General features: G+C 53.5%; 1 protein-coding gene across 3 annotated transcripts in view; it reads left to right on the forward strand.

Moving 5' to 3' along the window:
- Positions 1-14,422, forward strand: part of LGR6 (leucine rich repeat containing G protein-coupled receptor 6) — a 95,485-nt gene that overhangs the window by 41,956 nt on the left and 39,107 nt on the right. The window lies entirely within an intron of this gene.

Consider the following 14,422-nt stretch of genomic DNA (forward strand, 5'->3'; position numbering starts at 1 on the left):
CTGCAGTAAAGCCCTCAGACCTCCTGGAATGCCAGGAAAGAAGGAAAGAGGACTGGGTGGTGGGCATGGGCTGGGGTCAGGGGGAGGCTAGAAGCCCACCACGTCTCCCTGATTCTTAGTCCTGCTGTTGGCTGGGGTGGAACGGATCCGAGGGTGGGCCCAAGGGGCTCCCACTTAGTAATCTTGCTCCTTCAATGAGAAACCAGCACAACCTCGGGGCTAGGACGGAGCTTCCCCGCTTTCACATTGGTGCTCCTGGTCCTGGCTCTCCATGCCCTCCGTTGTCCCCTACCTCCCCAAACCTGTCCCTTCTGCCCCCAGGCCTTGGCCTGTGCTGTTCCTCAGGCTCAGATGCTTTTCCCCATCCTTTCTCCAAGCTTGGTCTCTCTACTGCCAAAATCAACACAGCACACCTCCTCCAGAGAGTCCTCCTAGGCTGACTCCACCTGACCCTGAGCCTGCTCAGTACACTGAGTACCAGAACCAGGATGGCAGGAGGGGAGGCTGTGTGGCCAGAGCAGAGCCAGAAAGATCTGGGGGGGTAGGGGGCTCTCCTGTCTCTCCTGCTGCTGACCTGGAGGCTGCAGGGCTGGGGGACAACGCGGTGGAACTCGGTTCTGGGGAGAACCTGGTCAGAACTCGGCTTTGAAGAGAACGTGGTGGGGATCCGGCTTTGGGGAGAACGTGGCGGAACTCGGCTTGGTGGGGAGGGTGTCCCCTGCAGCTCTGCTTTCAGAACGGGCTTGGCGTGCCTGTGGTGAGCTTCTGGCAAGTCTGGAGAGTCCTTAGAAGGGGCCCACACCAGCCCATCTCTCCCTGAGGAGACCTGACCAGCGTCCTGGATCTGGGAGCCGAGGGAGGAGGGGTGAGGCTGCCCACCTCCCTGGCCAGGGCCGGCCTGGCGTGCGTGCCAGCTCGGGCGGAGGATGGCTCCCTTTGGCCGCGAGGGCGATGTGTGTTCCAGGTGTTCCCTGACCGCGCGGCTGCCCCGCCACTTTCTAGATGAAGAGTCAGGACACACTGTGTGCTCTCCCCGGGCCTGGGTTCTGTGACCTGTGAGCTGCGGGTGATAAAGTGACCCTCCAAAGGTCCACAAGACACTTAGCACTGCCCAAACCCAAAGTGCAGGAAGGGGTGGTCTGCGATGAGGTCACTGCCAGACTGACCTCCCCCAGGTGACAGGCCCTGAGACTGCAGGGCCTGGATGGTGGGCCTTCACCCCCCACTCCGGCTTGCCCCAAATGAGATCACCCAGGGGGCAGGGGACAGTCACCTGCAGGGAGTGAGTGCGGGTCCTTTCCTTCTACGGGGTCAGCATCCCCGCCAAGCCAGCTTCACCCAGTTACCACCGAGTAGAGGTTGGGATGCTGTTTCGAACAGGGTGGAGAGAGTCAGGGGCGGTGCAAGCTGTGCATGTCTGAGGGGTGCTGAGTCCGTGCTCATCCTTCTGCTGTCTGCCTAGGTGAGGACTCGGGCAGCCAGTGGCCTCTTTTCCATAGATTTACTTTCAAAGGGCGAAACTCTTGGGCGGCATGAAGCACAAGGCCCACAGAATCACTCAGACCAGTCAGCAGTGACGCCGAAATGCATCCTCTGACAGAGTTCCCGTCGTGGCGCAGCAGAAACGAATCCGATTAGGAACCATAAGCTTGAGGATTCGATCCCTGGCCTCGCTCAGTGGGTTGAGGATGTGGCATTGCTGTGAGCTGTGGTGTAGGTTGCAGATGCAGCTTGGATCTGGCGTTGCTGTGGCTCTGGTGTAGGGCGGCGGTTGCAGCTCCTATTAGATCCCTAGCCTGGGAACCTCCGTATGCTGCGGGTGCAGCTCTAAACAAAAAAAAGAGAGAGAGAAGCTTTAGAGCTTTAAAGAAGCTGGTCACCTGCTTCTGTTTGTGGCTGCTGGGGTACAGGGAGTCCTGGGGCCACCGGCTTCTGAAACAGGGGAGCCTCACGATGCCTGCAACCCCTTTTAGCCGCAAGACCGACAGAGCTCTGTGAAGAGGAGCCTGGCAGCCCGGGTTTGCAGGTAGAAGGGAAGGGGACAGTGGCAATAAAAGGACAGCTTTGCAGGGAGGGGAGGAGCCTGAGCACCTCGCAGGGGCTGGGACTTGAGGGCTGAGGGATTTGAGCAGGCGGGCTGGGGCAGGCCCGGTCTGCATCGAGGACAATGAAGCCACTTAGGAGACCGTACAGGACATGGCGACAGCCCTGGGTCAGGAGAGGCTGTGGCCTGGTGGTTCCAGTGCTAGGACCTGGTGACCAAGCTGGGGGGAGATCGAAGGAGGGGCCTGGGAGGATGGGGCTTCTCCTGCTCCCCCCACAACCCCCCGCAACCTCCCTCTTCTCCCGCCCCCCCACCCCACGCCACGCAGGCCCCATCCTCAGCCCAGCACTCCAGAGCCTGGGGCCTAATTACACCCTGACGCCCTTTGTTTTTGTTTTTGTTCTGACTCATTGCAGAAAATTTAGAAAATACAGAAAATTAAAAAAAATAGAAAGCACCCACAATTGTACCACCCAGACACAATGCTTGTTGACTTGTCTGTGTGTTTCTCTCTGAACACACATGCTTTCCCAAACACACTTCCCGCACGACATGTTAAATCTTCACAAATTACTTTGGGGCCTGGTTTATTGTTCCTTCAAAATTGTGCTAATATAGCTTGGGCGTAATCGTTTTAGCTTTAAGTACTTTTAAAATTTGGGATACAAGTCACATGGCACAAGATTCGCCCTTTAAAAGGGGACAGTTAGAGTTGCCTGATGCCACAGCGGGTTAAGGATCCAGCACTGTCCCTGCACCAGTCGGGTTGCGGCTGTGGTGCAGGTTCAGTTCCTGGCCCTGGAACTTCCACATGCTGAAACAAGTTTAAGGTTTATTTTTTTAAAAAACGGCCAGTCGAGTGTTTTTAGCATGTTTGCAAACTCGTGCAGCTCCACCATTAAGTCCAGAATGTTCTCATGTCCACCGGGGAGACCCTCTGTCACTCCCACCACTGCCACCGCCTCCACATTTCTAATCTCCTCTCCCATACATGGCATCATACACAGTGTAGCTTTTTGTGTTTGGCTTCTTTCACTTTGCATGTTTTCAGGATTCACTTGCGTGTGTATTCATGAATCTGTCAGCACTTCATTCCCCTTGGCTGGATGCCATTCCTCTCTGTGCATAGACCATGGTTTGTGTACCTGTTACCAGGTGGTAGCCATTTGCTTGTCTTCAATTTGGGGATTTTTTTTGTTTGTTTGTTGTTTTTTGGGTTTTTTTTTTTTTTTTTTTGCTTTTTTTTTTTTAGGGCCGCACCTGTGGCATATGGAGATTCCCAGGCTAGGGGTCCAATCGAAGCTACAGCTGCTGGCCTGCACCACAGCCACAGCAACACAGGATCCGAGCCGCATCTGCGACCTACACCACAGCTCATGGCAACGCCGGATCCGTAATCCACTGAGCGAGGCCAGGGATCGAACCTGCAACCTCATGGTTCCTAGTTGGATTCGTTTCCGCTGTGCCACGACAGGAACTCTGGCCATTTGTTCATCTCGTTTATTTGTTTATCATCGTCTATTTATATCTGTTGATCATTTTTAAATCAGATTGTCTTTTTCTTGTTGGTTTATAACAGTTCTTTAAATATTCTGGATACAAGTACCTTATCAGATGTATGATTTGCAAATATTTTCTCCTGTTCTGAGGCTTTTCCTTTGTTTTTGTTTTGTTTTGTTTTGTTTTGTTTTTTTGTCTTTTGTCTTTATAGGGCCGCACTCGAGGCATATGGACTTTCCCAGGCTAGGGGTCGAATTGGAGCTGCAGCTTCCTACCTATGCCACAGCCATAGCAACATAGGATCCGAGCCACATCTGTGACCTACACTTACAGCTCATGGCAGCGCCGGATCCTCAACCCACTGAGCAAGGCCAGGGATAGAACCGCAATCTCATGGTTGCTATTTGGATTCATTTCTGCTGCGCCTCGACGGCAACTCTGCATTTCCTTTTCTTGATAGTGTCCTTTAAAGGACGGAAGTTTTCAGTTTTGATGAAGTCCAATTTATCTGCTTTTTCTTTTGTTTCTGGTACTTTTGGTGTTTTATTTAAGAACCTATTGCCTAGTCCAAGGACAGGAAAATTTATGGCTATGTTTTCCTCTAAGAGTTGTAGAGAATTTCAGTGTTTAATCTCTTTTGCGTATATTTTTGTATGGTGTGAGGTCGAGGTTCGATTTAATTCTTTTGCCTGCAGATAGTGAGTTCTTTCTGCAAACCATTTCATCACTCCCAAGGCTATGCTTTGAAAAGACTGTTCTTTCCCCCATTGAGTTGTCTTAGCATCCTTGTTAATAATCAGTTGCCCACTGGAGTTCCCGTTGTGGCACAGCAGAAACCAATCCAGCTAGGAACCATGAGGTTGTGGGTTTGATCCCTGGCCTTGCTCAGGGGGTTAAGGATCTGGCATTGCCATGAACTGTGGTGTAGGTGGCAGACGTGGCTCGTATCTGGCGTTGCTGTCGCTGTGGCGTAGGCCAGCAGCTGTGGCTCTGATTCGACCCTTAGCCTGAGAACCTCCATATGCTGTGGGTATGGCCCTACAAAGAAAAAAAAAATTGCCCATAAATGTGTGAATTATTTCTGGACCCTTAATTCTATGTAATAGACTGATATTTCTGTCCTTATGCCAGTATCATCCAGTCTTGACGTCTGTAGTTGTGTAATAGATTTTGAAACCAGGAAGCGTGAGTCCTCCTGCTTTCTTCTCCTTTTTCACAATTGTCTTGATTATTCTGGCTTCCTGAATTTGCATAGAAATTTTTAGGATCAACTCATCAATTTCGGCAAAAGAAAAAAAAGAAAGGATACTGGGAGTTTGATAGGGGTTGTGTGGAACCTGTAGATCAGTTTGGAGTGTGTTGCCATCTTAACAATCCATGAATATATCTTTCCATTTATTGAGATAGTCTTTTTTTATTTTTAATTTTTTTATTTTTATCTTCTTTGGTCTTTTTATCTTTTCTCGGGCCACGTTGGAGGCATATGGAGGTTCCCAGGCTAGGGGTCCCATCGGAGCTGTAGCTGCTAGCCTACACCAGAGCCACAGCAACGCGGGATCCGAGCCACGTCTGTGACCTACACAGTGGCTCACGGTGATGCCGGAGTCTTAACCAACTGAGCGAAGCCAGGAATTGGACCTGCAACCTCATGGTTCCTAGTCGGATTCGTTAACCACTGAGCCACAATGGGAACTCCAATTTAGGTAGTCTTTAATTGCTTTCAACAACGTTTTATGTTTTCAAGGTATAAACTTTTGTACTTTTTGCTAAATTTATTCCTGTTTGTGTTGGTGTTACTGTCAATTGAATTGCTTTCTTAATTTTGTTTTTGGACTATTCATTGCAGGCGTGTAGACGTATCATGAATTTTTGTGGCGTGAAGTGTGGGTTAAGAATTCTGTGTGGGCTGATACTTTCTTTTTTTTTGGCCTTTTTAGGGCCATACCCACGCCATGGCAGTTCCCAGGCTGGGGGTCAGATCAGAGCTGCAGCTGCTGGCCTACGCCACAGCCACAGTAGCGTGGGATCTGAGGTGCTTCTGTGACCTACACCACAGCCAGGGATCGACTCGCATCCTCGTGGTTACTAGCCGGGTGCTTTACCACTGAGCCACAATGGGAACTCCTTCATTAGGCGTTTTATTTTTTTATTTATTTTTATTTATTTTTAATTTTTTTTTTTGGTCTTTTTGCCTTTTCTAGGGCTGCTCCCTCGGCATGTGGAGGTTCCCAGGCTAGGGGTTGAATCAGAGCTGTCACCACCGGCCTACGCCAGAGCCACAGCAACGCGGGATCTGAGCTGCATCTGCAACCTACACCACAGCTCATGGCAATGCCGGATCGTTAACCCACTGAGCAAGGGGAGGGATCAAACCCGCAACCTCATGGTTCCTAGTCGGATTCGTTAACCACTACGCCACGACGGGAACTCCCATTAGGCGTTTTAATGTTTGATAGCAGAAATTTTAGTCCATTTTTCATTATATTTTGCTTATGTATTTATTTTATAACATGAACTTTAGTTTTATTTGTAAAGATACACCTAACCCCTGCCCCCAAATCCCACTCAGTGTATTTTCTCCTCCCTTCCCTATTTGAGAACATGTTTTTGTGGACGTCACAAATAATTTTCACTAACTGGTTATAAACCTCATGGGTCATTATGTGTTTTTCTCAGAATCCTGTAGAAGTAGCTCTGTTTCTCCCTGGCATGTGATGTGCCAGGAAATTCTGAGTTGATCTTATCATTTTGTTCCTTAGAGGAGAGTGTGTTTCTTCTTCATGAATGCTGGTAAGACCTTCCCCCCTTATCTTTACAATTTAAAAGTTTTGGAGTTCCCGCTCTGGTGTAGCAGGATTGATGACAATGTCTCTGCAGCACTGGGACGCAGGTTCGATCCCCAGCCCCGCCCAGTGGGTTAGGGATCCGGCGTTGCTGCAGCCTCGGCATAGCTCAGATCTGATCCCTGGACTGGGACCTCCATGTGCTGCAGGGCGGCCAAAAAAGGCAAAAAGAAAAAAAAAATTTTTTTTTTCCAGAATGTCTAGGTATGAATCACTTTTCCTTCAGTTTGCCTGGGACACAATAAACATTTTTAGAATTTTTTTTTTTTTTTAGTTTCAAAAATTTTTTTAGGAGCTCACTGGTTATGCTAGCAGTTAAGCATCCAGCATTGTTGCTGCTGTGGCGTGGGTTCCATCCCTGGCCCTCGTGCCTCAGGCAAGGCCAAAAAAAGAGAAAAAAGAAAAAAATTTTTCCAAAGTTGTAGCTCTGTTGTGCTTCTGCTCCATTTGTCCTTGGTTGATCTCTGGCAATACCTGGAAATCTGTGTTCAAATTCAGTTCTAGAGAGAACCTCATCTGACCTCATCTGATCGCGTTCTGCCTGAGTCCCGAGTTCAGGGCAGTGTCTTATCCTTTCTCGCTGCTGATTCAACTTTCTTCGGTGCCGCTTCTGCTCTTTCTCGCTGGGTGCACGTTTGATTTTTGCTCTGTTGACTTTCTCTTCTAGCCACACTCCCACGTCCCTTCCAGCTCCAGTCATCTTTGCATCTGTCCTTGGAATTTACTTTTACTTTCCACATTTTATGCTGTGGTTCCTCTGTGTCCGCCTTTTCTCTCCTATGGATGTTTGCGCCTGTTTCACAAACATCATAATTGCTTATCTTATGGAGGGTCCCAAATAGCCTTTTTTTTTTTTCTCATTCTAGTAATTATTTTTTTAGATATTTGCTTTTTTCCTGGGTTTTAGAATGCAATTACCACTTGTTCTTCAGAATTTGGAAAACATCGTTGCTTTAAAATTTTCTCTTTTTCAAAGTTCCTGTAGTGGCTCAGCGGTTAACAAACCCGACCAGTATTCATGAGGACACGGGTTTGATCCCTGGCCTCGCTCAGTGGGCTAAGGATCCAGTGTTGCCGTGAGCTGTGGTGTAGGTCGCAGATGTAGCTCGGATCCCGCATTGCTGTGCCTGTGGTGTAGGCTGGTGGCTACAGCTCTGATGGGACTCCTAGCCTGGGAACCTCCATATGCCACAGGTTCGGCCCTAAAAAGACAACAACAAAAAAAATAATAATTTTTTTTCTCTCTTTCGGACACTTATATTTAAAAAATGTGGTTAAATGTACATAACATAAAATGCACCATCCCAGCCATATTTGAGCATACAACTTAGAGGCGTTGAGTAAATGGACCTGGGTAACCAGCACCCCCATCCTCGCCCCCAGGCGTCTTGCCATTTTGCAAAACCGAAACTCTGCCCCTTCCCCCAGCCCCTGGCAACCACCTTCTACCTTTCTGTCTCTGTGGAATCATACAGGCTTTGTGCTTTAGTGGCTGGCTTGTTTCACCGAGCATCAGGTCCTCAAGGTTCATCCCCGCTGTAGCAGGTGTTAGAATTTCCTTTTAAAGGCTGAATAATGTTCCGCTGTGTGCGCACATCTTGTTTGTCCATCAGTCATGATGGATACCCGGGTTGCTTCCACCTAGGCTGTTGTAATAATGCTGTGACCGTGGGTTTGCAGTTGTCCCCTTGCATCCCTGCTCCCCGCCTCCCCCCGCGCCCATCTGTAGTGGAGACCGTCTTATCTAGGTGCGGGGTTTGTCGTGGGGAGGCCCGTGGGTTTCTGTGGTTTTGCTCTCCGATGGCTCAGCCGGCTTCTTGGATACGCAGATGGGATGCAGGTGTGTCCAAGCCCCAGGCCAACCTTCAGCATCTCAGCGGATGCACTAGGGTCCCGTGTGGCTCTGACTCTCTGACCAAGGACAGTGTGGAGGTCCATGCGCATGTTTGCTGCCCCTGCTGAACCTCCGGCGGAAACTTGAACCCATGTTTCGCTTAGTCCCTGGAGACCTGGGGACTCTTAGCGGGGCCCAGGCGCCGGAGTATTAAGAGCTCACGGGCTGGCACGGTGGAGCCATGGCAAGACATGCTGCTTATCTCAAGGCGCTTGACTCAGGCTGCCCTCCTGCCGCAGGGTGGCCCTCGCCTCTGGCCCGAGTGGACGTGGAGGGTCCTCTGGACTGTGATTCTCGGGGGTCTGATGGGGCCGGGACTTCCGTCTTCCGTGAAAGAGCTGGGGCTCCTCTGTTGCACGGAGCGAGGCAGATGGAGCCCCTCACTCTCAGCCACTCCCCTCGATCCCACTGACCTAGAGCTGGCCGAGCGGTCCGATCCTGGTTAAGTGTTGCTGCTGGTCAGGGGCCAAGCTTCCCTCTTTTTCTGTCCCTTCCTTGGTTTTAGTGGGAAGGTAGTTATGTTTTCCTCTGTTTTAACTGAAAAGTCCGCTTCCTCTGACTTGTTTTCCCGGCCAGAGGAGAGGGTCATGGCTAGTGTCCCCGAGCCGAGGGCCTCAGCGGGGGTGGGGAGCAGGGCTGCCTGTGGGTTGTCGGTCAGTGGGGACCTCGAAGGTGATGCGTGTCGGGGGGCCAAGCGCCTTGGGGGGCGGGGGCTGACCCAGAGCTGTAGGTGACGGAACAGGAGGAAGTCCGCGGGGATAGCCCTCTGAGAGGGTGGATGGACAGATGGGCAGACAGATGCGGGAATGGTGGGGGGATGGGAGGAGAGCCTTGGCACCACGCAGGGTAACCTCCCGGCTCCCACACTGGTCCACGGGGGCCCAGGAGGAGGACGCGTCGGAGGCCCCCTCCTTCCATAGCACCTTTAGGAGTGTTCATATAGGGCTTGGTGTCCGTGTCCCAGGGACCTACCGCTACCGTCTATCTGCCGGGGCGGCCATTAGGACCCAGGACGTTGCCCATAGTCCCTGACATCGTTGCCTCTCTCTGCAGAACAGCTGAGCAAAGTCCCGTGGGCCTCTCCCTCCCTCAGCCACGGCACCCTGGGCCAAGGGCAGGCACCCCTGGGCCGAGGGCTGGCACCCCTGGGCCGAGGGCTGGCACCCCTGGGCCGAGGGCTGGCATCCCTGGGCCGAGGGCTGGCATGAGCACCAAGCAGCCATAGGACGAGCCAAGCCACCCAATGACCCAGGAAGCCTGGAAGCCAGCCTGCTCTCCCAGTCCAGGGGCTGGAGGCTGGCATGGCTGGGTGCCTGGCATCTTCACACCCCAGGATTCCGGGATTGTCCCCCGCAGAGCTGGCCTTCTGCCCAGACCTGAAGGTCTGTGTCTTTAGGGGAAGTGCAGGAAGGCTGCACCCTTGTGTCCTCCCCCGCCTCCTGGAGGGCGGGCGTCGTTTTTTACCCATGGCTGCCATGCAAACACACGAAGTGGCCTGGAGGAAAGCTCGGTACCCCTTTTGATGTACACAAAGGAAGCACATTCTCTGCCTCCTGGGTCCAGCCCATCTCCTGGCAGGGGAGGGGAAGGGCGGTGGGTGCGTTAGCATCGCCTGGAGGACCTTGACATTGGCGTCTTCTCAGCATCCTCCCTTTGATCACTGAGAGGCTGACAGTACTGGGGAAGGATCTTATTGGGGGGTAAATCAGAGCTAATGAGATCACTTTCCTCAAGCAAACACCGGCCTTCCTGCGCGGCGCTCGGGGAGCGCGGTGCTGCCCCACCTCTAAGCCTCTCCTGCGCCCCCACCCCGTCACATGGGCGGCAGGGGTGAACTGAAGGCCCCTACCCGCCCCCTCAGGGAAGCTTGATATGAAGCTTCTGGTGGTTCAGGCCGCCTCCCACCCGGCCCCCCCAGACTCTCCGGGGATGCCCATCCCCGACCCTCGTGCTCAGTTCCAACCCCCAAGAGTGTAATTTCTGAACTCAGAACTACACACTCTGGGAGGCCTGGCCATGGGCTCCAGATGTGTGCAGGCCTGTCTGGGACCTGAGGCACGTGACCGCAGCTCCCCACAAGACCTTGGCAGTGCCATGGGGTGGGAGCAGCCGCCCTGCCCGGGGTGTCTGGGAGGCACGCTCCCGATGGACGAGGGCAGGGATGCTGGGCTCCAGGCCACCTGCCTTCATTTCTCTGCTCTCTCGTTACCTGACCTTGACCATACCCTCAACCCCGGTCCTCCTGGTGGAGTCCTCTGAGCAGTGCTGGAAGCCCCTGAACTCAATCAGAACCAGCAAAATCCACACAGACTGAACGCCCAGTGTGCGCAGGTTTCAGGGAGAGACACAGTGCGCGGCCCCTGGGGGTCGTGCAGTCTGATCCAGAGAAACGCTTGGTAAGATTCCAAGGTCCAGAGCTGGCTTTGGCCTTTCTCCCACCTGCACCGAGCACCCCCCCCCCTCCCTCTGGCCCAAAGCTCCCTGCACTCAAGTCTGTGTCCCAGTCCCAGAAGTTTCTCTCAAAAAAGTATTCTCCATTGGGAGTTACCTGGTGGTCTAATAGTTAGGACTCTTTCATGACTATGGCCTGGGTTCAACCCGTGATCTGGAAACTGAGACCCCACATTAAGCTGCTGCTCACAGCCGCCAAAAAAAGGAGTGCCCGTCATGGCTCAGCAGAAACGAATCTGACTAGCATACCCTAGGACACAGGTTTGATCCCTGGCCCCGCTCAGTGCATTAAGGATCCAGGGTTGCCATGAGCTGTGGCATAGGTCACAGATGTGGCTTGGATCCAGCGTTGCTATGGCTGTGGGGTAGGCTGGCAGCTACAGCTCTAATTTGACCCCTAGCCTGGGAACGTCCATGTACCATGGGTGTGGCCCTAAAAAGGCAAAAAAAAAAAAAAAAAAAAAAAAATTGCCAGATTTTTAAAATCACTATGGGCAACTTCAACTTTCTATAAAAGGAATGCTGTTTGATCCTGAAGTGCCTGGCCATGGGACGGAGTTGGCTGCCCTGAGCAGGGTGCAGTGCCACAGGCTGTAAGTCGGCCTGCTCAGCAAGCCCTTGTCTTATGGACGGAGGGACACAACCGAGGGGAACGTGTGCAGAGAAGGCACAGACTCCTGGAAGGACAGAGCCTCAAAGGCCCCCCCCCACTCTGCCCCAGTTGCAGGTGGAGATGCTGAGCCCGGAGAGGGAGGGGACTTCTCCAAGGTCAAGTGCTCTGTGCAGCTGCCCTCCCCGCCACCTCCCCAGCTGTCCTCAACCCCAGACTCCTCAAAGCCTCTGGGTTGAAGTTTAAATTCCTGAGGCCCCCACGGCCCAGCGGGTTCTCCTTCTAACCCCTTCTCCTCCTCCAGCCTCCCCCCACCCCGCCTCTTCCCCATCCGGGCGCTGACAGTCAGTCCTTCCTCTGGGGTGGACCGGGGACCAGCACAGGTGCTATCTTCAAAGAGTTCTGGTTCAGGGTCACCTAGCTCCTCCCTTCCCCCCACCTCCCACCGTCCTAGGGCGGAATGGGGGGAGGGTTAGGCCAGGGGAGACCATCCCAGAGGTCCCAGAGCCCAGGCAGGCCCCAGTCAGCCTGTGAGGTGCCCCCAACCTGCCCTGTTACTGCAGGAAAGATTTCTACCAGAAATCGCCCAGGGAGCCCAACCCACGTACGTAGGAGACACAGAAAGGCTACTGGGGTTGTTGACATTAGCCAGAGCTTAGGTGCTGTAATTGCCTACTTCCTCCTGCAAAGCCCAGCCCACCTACAGCTCCAGAGCTGCTCAAGTCTTGTCCCCAGTCTTGGTGTCCTGGCCCAGCCACCCTCCAGCACAGGGTGTGGGTGGAGGTGGGGAGTGGACCCAGGAGCCTGAGGGTTGGGGAGCTACTCCGAGAGTACCTGTCCTGCCAGGGCCTGGGCAGAGTCCGTGGAGGGTCCCCAGGGTTCCAAGGTTCCTGGGGGCAGGGGCCCTTCCAACAGAGGGGAGCAGGGAGCAGGCTGCTCCGTTTCTTCTCCTGCCCCCACTCTGGGCACCGAGGGGGGCCATCTCGAAGGGAGTGTTTGTCCTCACAGCTGAAACCACCAGGAGGACTGACAAGCACCAGGTGCCCAGTCCCCCATCCCGCCCCCACCCCCCGCCCTGGGACCCCAGGGTCCCTCTGCACAGCCTCCCTGTTAGAAGGAGGGGCTGCCGGACAGCTTATGAGCTGTGCAGTCATGGTCTGAACAGTCTCCGCCGTGGGCAGCGCGCTGAGGAGCGCTGAGGACACCAGCCCTCAGATTAAATGAGGGGATTTGTGACAAGGTCTTTTTGATGACCAAGTCTGTGCTCCCAGGACGCCCCAGGGTGAGAGCTACCACATAAAAAGCAGATAGCGCTCAGGACCTACTTGTTCCTGTTTATCGGAAATTCAAATTTAACTAGGCATTGTCCCAAATATTGCATGGGACATATTTACACTAAAAACGACTTACTGTTTATCCACAATTAAAATTTGAATGGGCAGCATGTACTATGATTTGCTAAATCCAGCCTTGCTGCCTGGGTCCACATCCCGCCCGAGCCCACCTGCTCATCCAGACGCAGAATCAGAACCAACCGACTTCCACCATCATCCCAGCTCCTTCACCTGCCAGTTCGCTGGGTTTCCCGCTTTGGCCCGTCCCTGGCCCCAGGATCAGGACTGGGCCGCAGGCAGGTCCCCTCCCCGCCCCAGGTCCTCGGTGAGCTGTGGAGGAGGGGTGGCCCCCAACAGGGCAAAGGAGCTCGGGGGCTCCCTGAGAAGGGGGCCCTGCCCACGAGGAGTGGCCATTCTCAGGCCCTGTGACCTCCGGGCTGCACCGAACATAGCAGGAAGAGTGATCAGGGCCGTGGGGACGTGTGAAAGCGGGCACACGCGTGAGCTCACACATGCACATGCAGGGGCAGACCCCAGCGCCCCCCCAGCTCACAGACTGAAGGCTGTTCCCTGCTCGATGTCTGTCGTCGGTCCCTGGCCTCGCTGGACCTCTGAGGTCGGCCATCAGGTGTCGCCCTCCCCAGACCCCCAGTACTGGCCTCAGGTAGGGAGGCTGGTGGCTTTGGGGTCACACGCCAGGTTGGAACCCCAGGTCTTTGACCTGGGGCCTCCCTTGGGGCGTTGCTGCCTGGATGCAGGTACCAAACCTGGCGCTGAGCTGGCTTGGGACAGGGCTCATGCGTGGGCGAATGACCGCACTGGTGCCCTGGTTGTCACCAGAATCCAGCTCAGGGCTTCAGAGAGGGAGCAGCCCACCTGGGGACCCAGGCTTCCTTGAAAAGGTGACGGACTTTCTGTCCTAGAACCACGCCCCCGTTGGTCCGTGTTCCTGTGGAGAAGGCTCTGGCCTGGTCAGCGCTGCTGTGACTCTCTTGCAGCCTCTGTTAGCCACGTTTGGGCACGATGCCAGGGCTGAGCAGGTTCCTCTAACCCCTGCCCAGGTCCCCACAGCAAGACAGAGCTTGAACACAAAGTCAATAATCTCAAACTGGTAGCTTCAGGAGTTCCCATTGCGGCTCAGTGGTTAATGAATCCGACTAGGAACCGCGAGGTTGCGGGTTCGATCCCTGGCCTTGCTCAGTGGGTTAAGGATCCGGCATTGCCAGTAGCTGTGGTGTAGGTCACAGACGTGGCTCGGATCCCGTGTTGCTGTGGCTCTGGTGTAGACCGGCAGCTACAGCTCCGATTAGACCCCTAGCCTGGGAACCTCCATATGCTGCAAGAGCCGCCCTAGAAATGGCAAAAAAAAAGACAAAACAAACAAACAAACAAAACTGGTAGCTTCAAATGGCTCACAGTCAGGGGAGCTCTGCTGAATGGTGTGGAGGCCAATGAGATGCTGATGTGGTTTTATGTCGGTGAGATCATAGCCAAGCGTAGCATCACTGGCTATGATGTTTGAAAACCAATCTTTACCTTGTCAGCATGTTTGGTTAATTATTTTGGTTAATTATCTTGGACCATGTGTGATCAGACTGGTATTTGAATGAAATAAGACAATGTGTCAAAAAAAAAAAAAAAAAGAAGGCAAGACAGGGAGTTCTCTTTGTGGCTCAGCCATTAACGAACACAACTAGGATCCATGAGGTCTCGGGTTCGCTCCCTGGCTTCCCTCAGTGAGTTAAG

This window comes from Sus scrofa, chromosome 10 (genome assembly GCF_000003025.6).
Source record: "Sus scrofa isolate TJ Tabasco breed Duroc chromosome 10, Sscrofa11.1, whole genome shotgun sequence".
NCBI lineage: Eukaryota > Metazoa > Chordata > Mammalia > Artiodactyla > Suidae > Sus > Sus scrofa.